At 39.4% G+C, this 18,549-nt stretch overlaps 1 protein-coding gene across 3 annotated transcripts in view; it reads left to right on the top strand.

Moving 5' to 3' along the window:
* Positions 1-18,549, top strand: part of LOC106584306 (neuroligin-1) — a 357,882-nt gene that overhangs the window by 327,606 nt on the left and 11,727 nt on the right. The window lies entirely within an intron of this gene.

Genomic DNA, 18,549 nt, shown 5'->3' with positions numbered 1-18,549 from the left:
ACTGTAAATGATATACTGTTACACCAAAAGTGTTAACCTTTTACGGCAGTGGGCTAAATCAGGATCACACAAAAGTATACACCTCAGACACATGGTTATGGACTTAAAAAAATGAAGACACCTGTTCCATGTCAGATATAGAGTTGAAATGTATTACATTTTGAGTTTGCATCCCAACATTACAAGTTATATTCATCACAGAAAACTGAAATATCACAAAACTGTTTGACATAGAAACACCAGATTTTCAGCTGTTTTAAAAAAAAAAAATGTTTGTTAATTATGAAATTCTGAAAAAGATTAACATTCCACCCATGAGGACACTAGGTAATTAGACTGCAGGAAAGGGTAGCTACGGAACGACTAGGCCTCTGACTTCTTCAGAATACAATAAACTGCATTTGGTGTGTCTGAGTAAGATTGCTGATGTTAGAGTTTGACATTTATTTGAAGTTTAGCAGCCCCTTTGGCTAACTTGGAGACAAAAGTACAAGAAGTGCCCTCTCTCTCTCTCTCTCACTCTCGCTCTCGCTCTCTCGCTCTCGCTCTCTCGCTCTCGCTCTGTGCTTGGTCCGATAACTTTTCCGCCAGATAGACAAGAATAACTATTTGTAAAAGTTTTCTCTTGCTTTCTCTTTCAGTCTAAGCCCAGCAGTGGTAGAAGTTGTGATGATAAGCTGTGAGGGCATAGCGCTTGTTGCAGATAGCAGGGTCATGTAGGATCTCTGTGCTGACAAACAGATGAAAGCTGGTTCTGTTTTGTCATCTTCCCTCTGATATGAGGGGGTGGCTAACTGCAGAGATGGGCTCAGTCGTGCCAAGTGGGATACATCCATTTTTTGGGCCTCTATTGTTAGTCGTCTCTGGTCTTGGGGAAATTACATGAGCACTAGTCTATAGCCCAATAGGATATTTTCAGAAATCGCTCAGGGAATTGCAAAGGCACACATTTCAAGTCTGTTGTCATGTGAATTTTCTTTGTTGACATTTACTACCATCCAGTGTTGGGGTCATTATACTTGACTTATTACTCCCTGGGGAAAGTAGTTTGTTAAACTACTCGTTACATTACTTTTGCGTTACACCCCAAAACATTGCACATCCTCACTCAATGTAAACAATGTCTACTTTACGTAGGCCTATAGACCAACAAGTTTTTTGTTTGAAAGTAGGCCATGTGCATTAGGCCTGCGGATATCAAATCACAGGGCATTGAGGGCAAGGATAGAAACACTGTCTCGTCCTACCTGTACTATGGCATCGGGCATACCAGCTGTCATCCGAGAGACCGTCCTTCAGTGCCAGTGTCTTGGTCGTTCCCAGGGTTGGTTGTAGAGTGCTATAGAAACAGTTATCCTCCCCTTGCAAGATGACCAATGCCACAGTGGGTGGCTTCATGCCCGTGCATTATTCCCTCAGGAATTGATACTCCCGGTCAGTGATGCATTTTACCCCCCGTTGAGTGCAGAGCGCTCAACTCTGCGATGGGAAAGCTCATTTTAGCCATTTTTCATATCCCTCACTAAAGCAATTAGTAGTAATACATACAACAGGAACTTGGAAAGGGTTTGTCAGACGAAAACAATTAGAATTCTGGGGAGGGGGGATTTTTTTATATTGCACCAACAAAGAGGGAATAATAATCATCACAAATATTTATTTGGATAACTGTAATTGGAAGGAAATGATAACAAAAGAAACAACGACTTATCTCTGATCAGTAACTGTTATATTATTACTCAAATTGGAACCGTACTCCGTTATATTACTCGTTAGCGGAAAAGTTATTATTACTGTTATGTTGTGTTGTATAGTTTACATGGCTGATTCAACAAACATTTCATTTTATAGCATTTTTTTTTTCAGATAAGAATGTGAGCTTTATAAATACAAAGCAAATCTGTTCGTATTATTCCGAAGAAGACATTTGTACCACTTGTATTGTACAAACAATTCATTCTTGTTGCTGGTTTTCTACTAATTATTCCTCAGACTGTTGCAGAGATAATTCCTTATTTGGCAGAGACCCATCTCCTCCCCACTATTTGGCAACTTGTCAGGAAATATGTCGTCCATGGTCTACACGTGACAGTATCTGGTATTCCAACATGATAAACATGTCACAGAAAAGGGCATTGTGGGTAATACCTCAAGTGACCATGTAAATCAACAGTGCAGGAGACCAAACAAAAAGACATATGGCATTAATAATCCCAGATTTTACTTACAAGTGAAAAGTCTGTTTAGAAAATAAGAAATCATTGTACATAAATCCTTTCAAACACATCTCTGAAATGTCTTATTAGTCTAACCAACCAACCTAACCATAGTGTGACTCCGAAGTCTCTCAGCGCTCTTAGAAAAAAAGTGATATCTATATAGAACCAAAAGTTGTTCTTCTGCTGTCCCCATAGGATAACCATTTCAGGTTCCATGTAGAACCATGTCCACAGAGGTTTCTACATGGAACCCAGAATAAATCTACCTGGAACAAAAAAGAGTTTTTCATGAAACCAAAAAGGATTTTCCAATGCGGACAGCTGCAGAACTCATTTGGAACCCTGATGACATTTTCAGCCATGCTGTTTATGACAAGAGGGAGCAGGCGCCGCGACATCATTTCCTGCTCTGCCTTGGCTCATTAGGAAGACCTTGCATGCAGCTTGCAGGTTCCTACCATGAGGTCTCAGGGTTTTTGAGTGGCTCTGTGCACTCCTTAGGGACGGACACTGTGATGTCTGTGATGTCCAGACAGCCCTGGGATCATTACCTATGTGAAGTCTCTAATATCAGTCTGTGCTCTGTTGACTTATGATCTGTTTCCAGGTCAGCATCCATTCTCTTCCCTTCTCAGTTGTCATGAGTCTACCACCATCTTAACCACAACTGGTCTATTTACATTTTACCCAGACCTTGGAATATGTTTCAGTGTGGTGCCAGAAAAATGTATGCTAATGCAAAGTTCACTTACTATGCAGTTTTCTGTATTTCTCTATCTTTGTCGTCTCTTTTCCCTTCCTCTCTGACTCACCCTCCCTCTGTCTCTCCCTATTCTCTCTCTCTCCTCCCTCCTTCCTCTTCTTCCCCTGTTAGTCTGCAGAGACCTGTTATCTGTATGCAAATGTCTCCTAAGAAAGGGAGCTGGTTAACAAGTCTGATCAGCCTCAGAATGCGTGGCTCTGCTGAGAGGCACATTTCAAAGAGAGCAGGGATCCAGTCTGGGGCAAGCATGCATGTTGTACAGAGTGTGTACACTATTGCTTGTTGTACGTGTTGTACACTAGTGCTTCCACACATATGCAAGGATGCTGGCCCATGTTGACTCCAATGCTTCCCACAGTTGTGTCAAGTTGGCTGGATGTCCTACGGGTGGTGGACCATTCTTGATCCGGGACACTATTGAGCGTGAAATTTTTTGCCTTGCCCATTCACCCTCTGAATGGTACACATACAGTACACAATCCACGTCTCAGTTGTCTTAAGGTGTAAAAATCCTTCTTTAACCTGTCTCCTCCCCTTCATTTACACTGATTGAAGTGGATTTGACAAGTGACATCAATAAGAGATCATAGCTTTCACCTGTATTCACCTGGTCAGTCTATGTCAAGGAAAGAGCAGGTGTTCGTAATGTTTTGTGCACTCAGTGTACGTCGATCCACATCCTTGCAACCTGCACCAATAAGACATCACACAATAGTGGCTCTTATTGTGTTGATACAGTTTGAAGTTTGAAAATTCAAGTATGTATTCCATTTCATTTGTATCATATAATGACTGATGAATACATACTGTAGATGCTGTTAAACTTTACATATGGTTAACTAAAAAGTGATAACAAAGTGTGACCTCCAATCAATGGATATTTATAAGTAAGCTAGGGATTTAGCTGAGTCACAAGTCACAATGATTTACGTAACACATGCACTGTCTATCCCTGATGACATCACTGCAACTGTAACAACTGCAGCAGGAGCTATAACAATACAACAGAAATGGGAACAGCTTTGAAATAACTTCCTCTTTAGGCCCTATAAAGTGGGGCATATTTTCTTTCCACTCTCTAGTCATGAATTAGAATCGAGTCTAGACCTAGTTATTATAAGGAAAATAAACAATGCCTCTGTGGTCTGTGAAACAGCTTAGTCACACACTGTTCAAAGCTGTAATTACATCTCCCATCAACTCTGCTGTGCTGGGCCCTAGCTGGCTAACACACCAGACTACTTACCATCCCATGGATTCAGTTCAGCAGCTCGAAACACCCAGTAACAAGACGGAGTTGATGGCCTTGGTGAGGGATTTGTTTATGGATGGGAGGGGGCTGAACACAAATGAAAACATGTTTATGCATAGCAAGACATGTGTACATTATTTCATTTAATTTTGATAGAGTAATTTGATTTGCACTAGCGACTAACATGGAAGAGAGGAGTTGCCATGTTAGGACAGCATGGGTGTTTTCTATCCTTTAGCTGAAGGTACACTGTAAATGGATGTCAGATAGAATATTGGCATTTGAAATATGTCCTCTCTTGGAGGAGCAACATACAGCGTTTACCATAAAATATTTAAAGTAATTGAACAATATTTTGCACTGAGTAGAGGCACATTATGGCATGGTGCAATGTGTTACAGTAACTAGGTTTTCTGTACACATTTTCACAAAGCCCAGAGTGCAGTATAAAATACCAATCCATTATTTATGTTAGTGCTGAAAAACTAGACTGATTGAGTGAAATATTGATTATTTGTTGTTAGTTCATTAGTCCCTCAGTTTAACCTTTTCTAAGGTGGATTCTGTACAGTAGCCTCTGTGTTCAGGTTTCTGTTTAAGTGGATCCTGCACATACATTAAGCAAAGTTATCCAAGTGGAATAAGTGCAAGTGTTTGCATTAGCTTTCATTAGTCTCCCCTGTTCTCCTCAACTGGAACTGAGTATATTAAAGTATCTCTGATCCACCAAAACCCCACCAACAGCAACCACACACAATCGCAATTACTTCATATTAATACATTTATACCCAGTGGTGTAAAAATACTTTTAAGTCCTACTTAAGTAGTTGTTTTGGGCATGTTTACATTACTTTACTGTTTATATTTTTGACAACTTTTACTTTTACTTCACTATATTCCTAAAGAAAATAATGTACTTTTTACTACATACATTTTCCCTGACACCCAAAAGTACCCGTTACATTTTGAATGTTTAGCAGGACAGAAAATGGTCCAATTCGCACACTTATCAAGAAAACATCCCAGGTCATCCCTACTGCCTCTGATCTGGCGGACTCACTAAACACAAATGCTTCATTTTTTAATTATGTCTGAGTGTTGGAGTGTGACCTGGCTATCTGTAAAAAAAAAAAAATTGTGCTGTCTGGTTTGCTTAATATAAGGAATGTAAATTATTTGTACTTTTACTTTTGTTACTTAAGTATAATTTAGCAACTACATTTACTTTTGATACTTAAGTATATTTAAAACAGAATACTTTTAGACTTTTACTCAAGTAGTATTTTACTGGGTGACTTTCACTTTTACTTGAGCCATTTTCTAGGTATTTTCTAGGTATTTTTACTTTTACTCAAGTATGAGAATGTATTACTTTTTCCACCACTGTTTATACATAGCTTGGACAATATAACTCAGATTCTATGTGGAACACATTTTCTTCAAACATCTGAACCTTTCTAGCAGGTTTTTTTGTCTAGACCCATTTGTTGAAATAGGGAGTTTTTAGAACGATACAGCAGTCTCAGCATGGAGTTATGTGATGTGTTCATTCACATTAGCAAACACTACGCTTCGTCCAAGTTAATTTCACACAGTGTCTACTGAAATGGGATATGACAGGGACATTAGTATGATAAAAATCTGACATGGCTAATGTTTGCAGAATAATGCAGCATCCTGACTGTAGGATGATTGTTATCTTCCCCATTATTGAAATGTACATGTTGTTATCTTCCCCATTATTGAAATGTACATTTAACTTTCATCTCTCTCATTTACCTCAGAAGGATAATTCCGCTGCTGCTTGTGTTTGGATTTCATTTTCATTTGGAATGGCTTTGCATATGTTAACATGCTATATCCACATACTGAATGTGCATCCATTTTGCCTGTGAAAATCAACCCCTTTCTATATTATAAAATGATATATTTAGATTCATATTCAGTCTCACACGAGCCCCAATATCTTCCCAACAGTCATTCAGACAGAATATTATTTTTGTATTATAAGAAGATCAAATACTTTCTCACAATTGTTTGGACATTTTGTTGTCTTTTCTTTCTAAGGTACGTTGAGAAGATTGTAATTATAGCATGTGTGTATTTCGCCTACAGCAGCAGTTTCAGTCTTACATTTATTCATTTCAAGGAATTTAAGTCATAAATAGGACTGTTAAGTCACATCCCGGCAGGATAATGAGAAGACTTGCTTTTGATAACCTCTGTGCAATAGCCAGTAGTCAGACTGGCCAGGTACCTGGGGAGATAGAGAATACTGAGTGAGGGAAGCGGGGATGGAGGGATTCCTTTGGCTAGATACTGGGGATATCTCAGCGTAGTTAAACAACCAACCAAATGAGGCACTATGATCTCATCTATCGTCAAAAGTTGAGATTCTCCTTGATTAGCGACCATTTTTATATGTAGCCTATGCAAGGTCGGCAGAAACCACTAACAACGCAGTTTTCAGGGATACAGTATCTTCAACCTAGCTTCCGTTTCCCCTGAAAAACGGATGTGGGGACTTTGCTCAGGCCTTTATTTTATGCCTGCTACGTTAGGTTTGTTTTTATGAACACCTAAGGATGAGCATGAGCATACTGTGGCATTTGAATAATTACTGGTCGTAAAAAACATAATAATGGAAAAGTAACCAATGTGGTGGAGAATTCCACCACCTACAGAATTCCAATTAACCCTTGTGTGCATCTTTAAATTAAAGAATGCATTGTGTTTTATCCATGTGCTCCGTGGTTACCTCCATGCCAGTACTCGTGTATGAAGAGCGCAGGTATGAATGTGTTGCTGTTCTAGCACAATACATATTTTGTAGCAAATGTTCCAGAGGGGTTTATTGTTCCATGCATTGTGTGAAAAAGAAGTCAGATAAGCAAATACAGCAGCAACACATTTGGGCAATGTTTCTTTTCGTAATGCCAACGGTGCCAAACATCCGAATATACTTTTGTATATATAGTGTATGTGGACACCCCTTCAAACCTGTCAGCAACGGGTGTATAAAATCGAGCACACATTGACAAACATTGTCCATAGACAAACATTGGCAGTAGAATGGCCTTACTGAAAAGCTCAGTGACTTTTTAACGTGGCACCGTCACAGGATGTCACCTTTCCAACAAGTCAGATCCTCAAATGTCTGCCCTGCTAGAGCTACCCCTGTCAACTGTAAGTGCTGTTATTGTGAAGTGGAAATGTATAAGATCAACAACGGCTCAGCCACAAAGTGGTAGGCCACACAAGCTCACAGAACGGGACCGCCGGGTGCTGAAGCGCATAGTGTGTAAAAATTGTCTGTCCTCGGTTGCAACACTCACTAACGAGTTCCAAACTGCCTCTGGAAGCAATGTCAGCACAATAACTATTTGTCGGGAGCTTCAAGAAATGGCTTTCCATGCCCGAGCAGTCGCACACAAGCCAAAGATCACCATGCGCAATGCCAAGGTCGGCTGGAATGGTGTAAAACTCACCGTCATTGTACTCTGGAGCAGTGGAAATGCGTTCTCTGAAGTGATGAATCATGCTTCTCCATCTGGCAGTCAGACAGACTCATCTAGGATTGGCGGTTGCCTGGAGAACTTTTACCTGCCCCAATGCATAGTGCTAAATGTAAAGTTTGGTGGAGGAGGAATAATGGTCTGGGGCTGATTTTCATGGTTCGGAATAGGCCCCTTAGTTCCAATGAAGAGAAATCTTAACAGTACAGCATACAATGACATTCTAGACGATTCTGTCCCTCCAACTTTGTGGCAACAGTTTGGGTAGGCCCTTTCCTGTTTCAACATGACAATGCCACCATGCACAAAGTCAGGTCCATGCAGAAATGGTTTGTTGAGATCGGTGTGGAAAACCTTGACTGGCCTGCACAGAGCCCTGACCTCAACCCCATCAAACACCTTTGGGATGAATTGGATCGCCGACTGTGAGCCAGGCCTTATCGCCCAACATCAGTGCCCAACCTCAATAATGCTCTTGTGGCTGAATGGAAGCAGGGCCCTGCAGCAATGTTTCAACATCTAGTGGAAAGCCTTCCCAGAAGAGTGGAGGCTGTTATAGCAACAAAAGGGGGGGCCAACTCCATATTAATGCCCATGATTTCGGAATGAGATGTTCGACGAGCAGGTGTCCACATACTTTTGGTCATGTAGTGTATCATTCCAAGTTCATGCCAAGCATGGTTGCCTCACTCTGTCGCCTCACCTTGAAAGGACTTGGGAATAATGTCTAAGACAGCTTTTTCATCACATCAGGGATCCTGTTTTACTTTACTCACTCTTTCTCTTCTATGCCTTTTCTTCCCTCTCTCTATTTCCCTCTGACTCTCAAGCCAAAATGGAGATTAATTCAACGTCTTTGCCTTTTGATGGTGTTCAGAGTGGAAATTATTAAAGTATGCCTTTCTCTGGATCTTTTATTGAGATGTGCAATTTTTTATTAGATGGATAGAGGTATCTTCCCTCAATCAGGATTTTGCTTGGCCTGATGAGGCTTTGTCATAACCCTGCAAGTTTCATAATAAAAGCCTCTAGTATTTTACACAAATTCCAGATATGGCAATTAGAGGGACTGCAGACACTCCTTGCGAAGAGATGGACCTGTGAACTCTATTGTTTTTTTTTCACATTACCTTCAGGTAATGGCCCTTTCCCGGCGGTTTTTGGTACTGTCTGCCATTGGCTGTGAATGTAATACATGTTAAGTGGTCTTTTGTGTGACACAGATGGACTGATTTATTTTTCTCGTTTGGCAGTCATAAGACAGTGGGAGAGGATTAGAGGCTACAAAGCAAGACTGTGCAGAAAGCTGCATTACAAGTAAACCATTTTTCCATCTGCCTTTTCTCTTGGTTAGGTTGCGATTATATGATTTAATCCGACCCCAGACACACTGTGACATATCCCATCTATCAAAGGAAAATACACCATATAGAGAACAAAAAGGATGACACTGAATCCTATACTCCATGTTTGAACAAAAATATATCGTACAGTAAAATGACAAACACACCATTCAACAGTATTCAAATTGTAGAGAAATTTCCACCTCAGTAATGTTTCCATCCATAAGTAAAGTCCCACCGTATAAAAAAAAATCTCAACAGCTGTAATGGAAACGGGTAGCTTCGGTACAATTTTATAAATGCCAACTTGTTCGTTCAACATGGTGGGAACTTTCTGTGTTTGTAAAAGTAATTATGCGAGAAATGGTGGTGGAAATGCCTTTATGTGCAACTATTGATATAATAACCATCATATCGCTGTAAATGTTGAGTCACGCGATGATATGGTGTGTGGTCTTCCCACTATGATTCGGGAAACCATGCAGTTTATTAGGCTACAGATTAAATAAATGAAGATGAACTTCACAGAGTGGTGGAAGTGCACAGTGATCTTGATGCCCCTTTTCAATAAATATTGAGTGTATTATTCTGGTGACATGATGATTGATGCTTGACTGCCATTTGACAAATAAAAATTATCTCGCTCTTATCCATATTAATGTCATCATGTAGACCACCCTACCCGCACTGTATCTGTAAGCTGTTGGCTAGAGTGCACGTGCCAGACCAGAGTAGGCACATTTTCTATTTAAGGAAAAGGTTTTTGTGACAAAACTATCAATAGAGTTGAAAATGCTAAGGTAACACATTGAACTATAGACTTTTATTCAGTACATGAAAACTTAAGCGAAAAAGTACATTTTGTGTGCACTACGTCATCAACCAGTCACTTTTATCTGCAGCGAGTCAGTTTGGTGGAAACACACTGTAATATTCATATGTGTAAACATACTGAATTATAATTGGATGCATTTTACCGCCGTATCATACTGTCTATGATTGGTTAAGACCACCCAGATGGTTAGGTCATGGTCAGTTGATCATGGTTGGAGATAAGTGAACATGCCAGTTGTAGCTAGCTAATAAAGAGCTGCGTTAAGAAATATCCTGTAGTACTGCATTTTATTATTTTGTACAAAGCGTGCAAAACAAGACACACACCACTAAACATTTGCATATTTTATTTTTTATGCTGATTTTAGAATATTCGTCAATTGTATGGGAACCTAGTCAGTGATTCAAACATGGATCATTCAGTTGAGAATGATCTGATCTGTTTACCTATCTTATTCATTCACAAAGCACAGTTCTAACCAAATGTTAGACCAGAGAGCATCATAAACACAATGTTGACACGCAAACCATCTGTATCACTCCTTGAGCCTTCAGATATCCATCACTGTACCATAGCCACAAGATTAGTGAGTACTTGTGTATCGCCTCACCTTGAAAAATATTCCATGACACATGCTTTCTTCATGATTTCACCTCTGAGAGGATATGATACCGCTGCTTTAGTCCACTATCTTATCTGTGCATTGAGTTGCTGTATCTGCACTGTCACTGTATGTTTCTACCCCAGTAAGATACAGTTTGCTCCTTGATCTTAGACTACAGTATTTCTGGAGTGAGCTGGAGTTGGACATCTTCATACACCAGTCTGTACTGTTCACTTAACTGGGGACCACTATCTTTTTCATTGACTGTGTTGTGTTCCCTCTTGACAGTGAGCATGTACAGAAAGTATTTACACCCCTTGACTTTTTCCACATTTTGTTGTGTTACAGCCTGAATTAAACATTGATTCAATTTATATTTTGTGTCACTGGCCTACACACAATACCCCATAATGTCAAAGTGGAATTATGTTTTTCTAAAGTATTAAAAATGAATTAATAATGGAAAGCTTAAATGTCTTGAGTCAACAAGTATTCAACCCACTTGTTATGGAAAGACTAAATAAGTTCAGGAGTATGAATTTGCTTTATAAGTCACATAAGTTGCATGGACTCTGTGCAATAATAGTGTTTACCATGATTTTTGATTGACTATCTCATCTCTGTACCCCACACATACAAATATCTGTAAGGTCCCTCAGTCGAGCAGTAAATTTCAAACACAGATTCAACCACAAAGACCAGGGAGATTTTCCAATGCCTCGCAAAGATAGGCACCTACAGTGGGGGAAAAAAGTATTTGATCCCCTGCTGATTTCGTACGTTTGCCCACTTACAAAGAAATGATCAGTCTATAATTTTAATGGTAAGTTTATTTGAACAGTGAGAGACAGAATAACAACAACAAAAATCCAGAAAAACACATGTCAAAAATGTTATAAAATGATTTGCATTTTAATAAGGGAAATAAGTATTTGACCTCTCTGCAAAACATGACTTAGTACTTACCCTTGTTGGCAATCGCAGAAGTCAGATGTTTGTTGTAGTTGGCCACCAGGTTTGCACACATCTCAGGAGGGATTTTGTCCCACTCATCTTTGCAGATCTTCTCCAAGTCATTAAGGTTTCGAGGCTGACGTTTGGCAACTCGAACCTTCAGCTCCCTCCACAGATTTTCTATGGGATTAAGGTCTGAAGACTGGCTAGGCCACTCCAGGACCTAACCTCTATGGGCTAGGCGGGACGAATTCATCCCACCTACGTAACAGCCAGTTGAAGCCTGTGGCGCGATTTTCAAAACCTTAAAAATCCTATTATTTCAATTTCTCAAACATATGACTATTTTACAGCTATTTAAAGACAAGACTCTCGTTAATCTAACCACACTGTCCGATTTCAAAAAGGCTTTACAACGAAAGCAAAACATTAGATTATGTCAGCAGAGTACCAAGCCAGAAATAATCAGACACCCATTTTTCAAGCTAGCATATAATGTAAAAAAAACCCAGAAGACAGCTAAATGCAGCACTAACCTTTGATGATCTTCATCAGATGACAACCCTAGGACATTATGTTATACAATACATGCATGTTTTGTTCAATCAAGTTCATATTTATATCAAAAACCAGCTTTTTACATTAGCATGTGACGTTCAGAACTAGTATACCCCCCGCAAACTTCCGGGGAATTCGCTAACATTTTACTAAATTACTCACGATAAACGTTCACAAAAAGCATAACAATTATTTTAAGAATTATAGATACAGAACTCCTCTATGCACTCGATATGTCCGATTTTAAAATAGCTTTTTGGTGAAAGCACATTTTGCAATATTCTAAGTACATAGCCCGGCATCACGGGCTAGCTATTTAGACACCCGGCAAGTTTAGCACTCACCAATATCAGCTTTACTATTATAAAAGTTTGATTACCTTTTGTTGTCTTCGTCAAAATGCACTCCCAGGACTGCTACTTCAATAACAAATGTTGGTTTGGTCCAAAATAATCCATCGTTATATCCGAATAGCGGCGTTTTGTTCGTGCGTCCCAGACACTATCTGAAATGGTAAATCAGGGTCGTGCGCATGGCGCAATTCGTGACAAAAAAAATCTAAATATTCCATTACCGTACTTCGAAGCATGTCAACCGCTGTTTAAAATCCATTTTTATGCCATTTTTCTTGTAAAAAAGCGATAATATTCCGACCGGGAATGTCCATTTAGCTAAACAGAGGAAAGTAAACAAAGCTTTCGGTCGACGCGGGCACGAGCCTGAGTCTCACAGTACTGTAACCAGCCACTACCCAAACGCGCTACTTTTTTTCAGCCAGAGCCTGCAAAGCCACGATTCCGCTTTTTGCCGCCTTCTGAGACCCTATGGCAGCCGTAGGAAGTGTCACGGGACAGCTAAGATCCTCACTCTTCAATAAACAGAGACAAGAAGAACGACACCTTGTCAGACAGGCCACTTCCTGCCTGAAACCTTGTCGGGTTTTTGCCTGCCAAATGAGTTCTGTTATACTCACAGACACCATTCAAACAGTTTTAGAAACTTTAGGGTGTTTTCTATCCATATGTAATAAGTATATGCATATTCTAGTTACTGGGTAGGAGTGGTAACCAGATTAAATCGGGTACGTTTTTTATCCGGACGTGAAAATACTGCCCCCTATCCCAAACAGGTTAATGTGCTTCTTCTTGAGCCACTCATTTGTTGCCTTGGCCGTGTGTTTTGGGCCATTGTCATGCTGGAATACCCATCCACGACCCATTTTCAATGCCCTGGCTGAGGGAAGGATGTTCTCACCCAAGATTTGAGGGTACATGGCCCCGTCCATCGTCCCTTTGATGCGGTGAAGGTGTCCTGTCCCCTTAGCAGAAAAACACCCCCAAAGCATAATGTTTCCACCTCCATGTTTGACGGTGGAGATGGTGTTCTTGGGGTCATAGGCAGCATTCCTCCTCCTCCAAACACGGCGAGTTGAGTTGATGCCAAAGAGCTCTATTTTGGTCTCATCTGACCACAACACTTTCAACAGTTGTCCTCTGAATCATTCAGATGTTCATTGGCAAACTTCAGACGGGCATGTATATGTATTCTTGAGCAGGGGGACCTTGCGGGCGCTGCAGAATTTCAGTCCTTCACGGCGTAGTGTGTTACCAATTGTTTTCTTGGTGACTATGGTCCCAGCTGCCTTGAGATCATTGACAAGATCCTCCCGTGTAGTTCTGGGCTGATTCCTCACCGTTCTCGTGATCATTGCAACCACACGAGGTGAGATCTTGCATGGAGCCCCAGGCTGAGGGATATTGACGGTTCTTTTATGTTTCTTCCATTTGCGAATGATCGCACCAAATGTTGTCACCTTCTCACCAGGCTGCTTGGCGATGGTCTTGTAGCCCATTCCAGCCTTGTGTAGGTCTACAATCTTGTCCCTGACATCCTTGGAGAGCTCTTTGGTCTTTTCCATGGTGGAGAGTTTGGAATCTGATTGATTGATTGCTTCTGTGGACAGGTGTCTTTTTTACAGGTAACAAGCTGCGGTTAGGAGCACTCCCTTTAACTTCTTGGGGCTATGTGGGACGCTAGCGTGCCACCCGTGGTGCACCCTATCAACAGCAGGTGCATTTCAAGAGCGGCAAATTTGAAACCAAATAGATGTCAAAATTCCAATTTTTCAAACATACAACTATCTTACACCCTTTGAAAGATAAACATCTCCTTAATCTAACCACGTTGTCCGATTTCAAAAAGGTTTTACGGCGAAAGCATAAAGTTAGATTATGTTAGGAGAGTACATTGACAATAGCTGTGTGTAATGTTTTGTCAATTCAAAGACAGGGTCACCAAAACCATAAAACCAGCTAAAATGATGCACTAACCTTTTACAATCTCCATCAGATGACACTCCTAGGACATTATGTTAGACAATGCATGCATTTTTAGTTCTATCAAGTTCATATTTATATCCAAAAACAACGTTTTACTATGGCATTGATGTTGAGGAAATCGTTTCCCTCCAATAACCGGCAGTCAAGTCAGCACCACAAATTAAATAATTAAAATTAGAAAACATTGCTAAAATATTATATTGTCATTTAAAGAATTATAGATTTACATCTCTTGAACGCAATCAACTTGCCAGATTTAAAAATAACCTTACTGGGAAATCACACTTTGCAATAATCTGAGCACTGCGCCCAGAAAAATATGCTTTGCTATACAGACAAACGGCCATGTTGGAGAGATCTAAAATCGAAAATACTATGTAAATAATCCATTACCTTTGATTCTCTTCATCAGATGTCACTTCCCGGAATCCCAGGTCCATAACGAATGTAGTTTTGTTAAAAAAACTCATCATTTATATCCAAAAAGATCCGTGTTGTTAGCACATGATCTAAGCCAGCCGGACTTCTCGTCATGAACGAGGGGGAAAAATATATTTACGTTCGTTCAAACATGTCAAACGTTGTATAGCATAAATCATTAGTGCCTTTTTTAACCAGAACATGAATAATATTCAAGGTGGACGAATGCATTCTCTTTTATAACGTATTGGAACGAGGGTACCCAACATGAACTCGCGCGCCAGAGTCTAATCGGCCATCACCGTTCCATGGCTCTTGTTCGGTCAGATCTCACAGTAAAAGACTCAAAACACTTTGTAAAGGCTGGTGACATCTAGTGGAAGCAATAGGAAGTGCCAAAACATTAATCAACCCCTGTGTGTTTCAATGGCATAGGCTTAAAGGTAATTCAACACATCAGGTATCCACTTCCTGTCGGAAAATGTCTCAGGGTTTTGCCTGCCAAATGAGTTCTGTTATACTCACAGACACCATTCAAACAGTTTTAGAAACTTTAGGGTGTTTTCTATCCATATATAATAAGTATATGCATATTCTAGTTACTGGGTAGGATTAGTAACCAGATTAAATCGGGTACGTTTTTTTATCCAGCCGTGAAAATACTGCCCCCTAGCCCCAACAGGTTAAGAGTGTGCGCCTAATCTCAGCTCGTTACCTGTATAAAAGACACCTGGGAGCCAGAAATCTTTCTGATTGAGAGGGGTCAAATACTTATTTCCCTCATTAAAATGCAAATCAATTTATAACATTTTTGACATGCGTTTTTCTGGATATTTTTGTTGTTATTCTGTCTCTCACTGTTCAAATAAACCTACCATTAAAATTATAGACTGATCCCTTCTCTATCAGTGGGCAAACGTACAAAATCAGCAGGGGATCAAATACTTTTTTCCCCCACTGTATTAGTAGATGTGTCAACATTTTTAAAAAAGCAGACATTGAATATCCCTTTGAGAACAGTGAAGTTATTAATTACACTTTGGGTGGTGTATCAATACACCCAGTAACTACAAAGATACAGGTGTCCTTCCTAACTCAGTTGCCATAGAGGAAAGAAACCGCTCAGGGATTTCACCATGAGACCAATGGTGACTTTAAAACAGTTACAGAGTTTAAAGTCTGTGATAGGAGAAAACTGAGGATGGATAAACAAAATTGTACTGTACTAACTTAATGACAGAGTGAAAAGAAGGAAGCTGTACAGAATAAAACATTTCAAAAACATGCATCCTGTTTGCGACAAGGCACTAAAGTAATACTGCAAAAAAATGTGACAAAGCAAGGGGTATGTCTGGGGCAAATCCAATGCAACACATTACTGAGTACCACTACATCATTGTATAGGTATGCTTGTAATCATTAAGGACTGGGGAGTTTTTCAGGATAAAAAAAAAGAAATGGAGCTAAGCATAGGCAGAATCCTTGAGGAAAATCTGGTTCAGTCTGCTTTCCACCAATAACCTAAAACACAAGGACAAATCTAGACTTGAGTTGATTACCAAGAAGACTGTGAATGCTCCTGAGTGGCCGAGTTACAGTTTCAATAACCAATTGAACAGAGCTTGAATCATTTTGAAATGAAAACTGGGCAAATGTTGCACAATCCATGTGTGGAAAGCTCTTAGAGACTCACCCACAAAGACTCACAGCTGTAATTGCTGCCAAAAGTAATTATAACATGTATTGACTGAATACTTCTCTAATCAAGATATATTTGTTTTATTTCTATATCTTTTTTTACAAATGTTTGAATTTTTCTTCCACTCTGACATTACAGAGTATTTTGTGTAGATCGTTGACAAAAAAAGAAAATTCAATCAATTTTAATCCAACTTTGTAACACAACAAAATGTGAAAAAATTCAAGGGATGTGAAAACTTTCTGATGGCAATGTAGATGCATGTACAGTAAGGTCAATCATTATTGGCAGCCTTGATAAAGATGAGCAAAAAAGATTGTATCAAATAAATAATACAAATACTGAACAATTTTGAAGCCCATGCCTAGTCTTTTTTATTCTCACCCCATCCTAGCCCAGCCCAGCTAAATCTCTTATGTTGCTTCCAGGAGGTTAGCCTTGATGTAGAATCAAAAATAAATAAATAACTTTGAATGGAATGGAAAAAGTACATTTTCAGACTGCAGGTCTCAATGCTTTGGATGTGCGTTTTGTTCTGAGCTAGAGATCGCATTTTGATACTTGTGTAATATAATAATATATGCCGTTTAGCAGACACTTTTATTCAAAGCGACTTACACTAATGAGTGCATACATGTTATGTGACTGCTGAATTGGTCAACCTAGATTGACTCTGCATAGTTCTATAGGAGATGGTGAGCAATATAAAGCTCTGTAAGAAAGCGAAATTATCAAATTGAAAAGGAGCCATAAGATGAAATACAATATGTCTCAGGGCTATAGGGGAAAGCACTCCCAAGGTGATTTCCCAGGTAATGGACCTTTTAGCATGGAAATCAGAGAGTAAGGGAATAGGGACTGCTATTAAACGGCTCCACTGTTGCTCCTTTGGGATGCATGGACTTAATCAGTTATATTTCACAGATGCCATCTTTTATATATGGGTACACATTAATCTGCAGTGTTTCAAGTCCTTAATTGGACAGAACCATGTGGGATAGGCCCAGAATGAAACAGCAGAGAAGAATGATGGTTCTCCCTTTAATTGAACCGGGCCTTGCTGCTTGCACAACACTCAGAGGACTTGTTGAAGTGAAACAACATAACTATTCACCAACAATGCCTCTGATAATATTGAAAGAAGTTACTAAACTGGTAATAGGCTTCTGTGTTTATTTCAATAGGACTGCAATCTCGGGACCCAGAAACATATCTTGCATTCATATAGCATACATAACATCTTGAATAGGTTATTAAGTAATTGAACAGTGTTGGGGTAATACTGTGGGATCTTGACGTAACAGCAAGCAATTGGCTGAATTCTGTAATAAGCTAAAGCATCATACGTTATACTTTATTTAACTATTTCTTCAGAAACATAAAACACAATATTTTTTGCAACGCTTTGATGATTATCCACAACTTTGATGTGTTTCTATGGTTTTTGTTGACGAGGCTAATTGGCTAGATATCTTGTTATCTACCTACTCTAGCTATTAATGATGTAGGCCTATATGACATGTTCTGACTACAAAATGATTTGTTTGTTTCCCTTTGCAGGTCTGCAGCTGAGACAGCCTGCATATTATGCTATCTATAGATCACTGCATTTTATTATTTTATCCACAGAGAATTTTTCATGTGGTATGGATTTAAATCTGTCTGCCTCAAAATTAGATTTTCAGAATTATATTTAGCGTAGCATCCCTAAATTGACTCTTTGGAGTAATAACTCCTTTTTTTATTGCTAAAAGTATTAAATGCACACGCTTGTTGGTTTTGCATGTAAAACTGTGCTGTGCTTAAAGAGTCTGATGTGAGTCATTTTCAGGAAGACTCCAAAAGATGTTTAATAATCATCAACCACTGTAAAATACCTGACTCTCTTAAGAAACTTCACATGGATTTTCTTGCAAAGTTTTAACTAAATAAGGTATTTACAATCTGAGTAAATCTGCAGAGGTATAATCAATGTTTGCATGTGAATGTACCGCAGCTCTGTGTTCATACCTTAGAGATCCCAGGTTATTCATCTGTTCTATATTTTG

Source organism: Salmo salar, chromosome ssa23 (genome assembly GCF_905237065.1).
Source record: "Salmo salar chromosome ssa23, Ssal_v3.1, whole genome shotgun sequence".
Taxonomy (NCBI): Eukaryota; Metazoa; Chordata; class Actinopteri; order Salmoniformes; family Salmonidae; genus Salmo; species Salmo salar.
The sequence above is the reverse complement of the archived record's forward strand: the minus strand, read 5'-3'. Positions and strand labels throughout refer to the sequence as shown.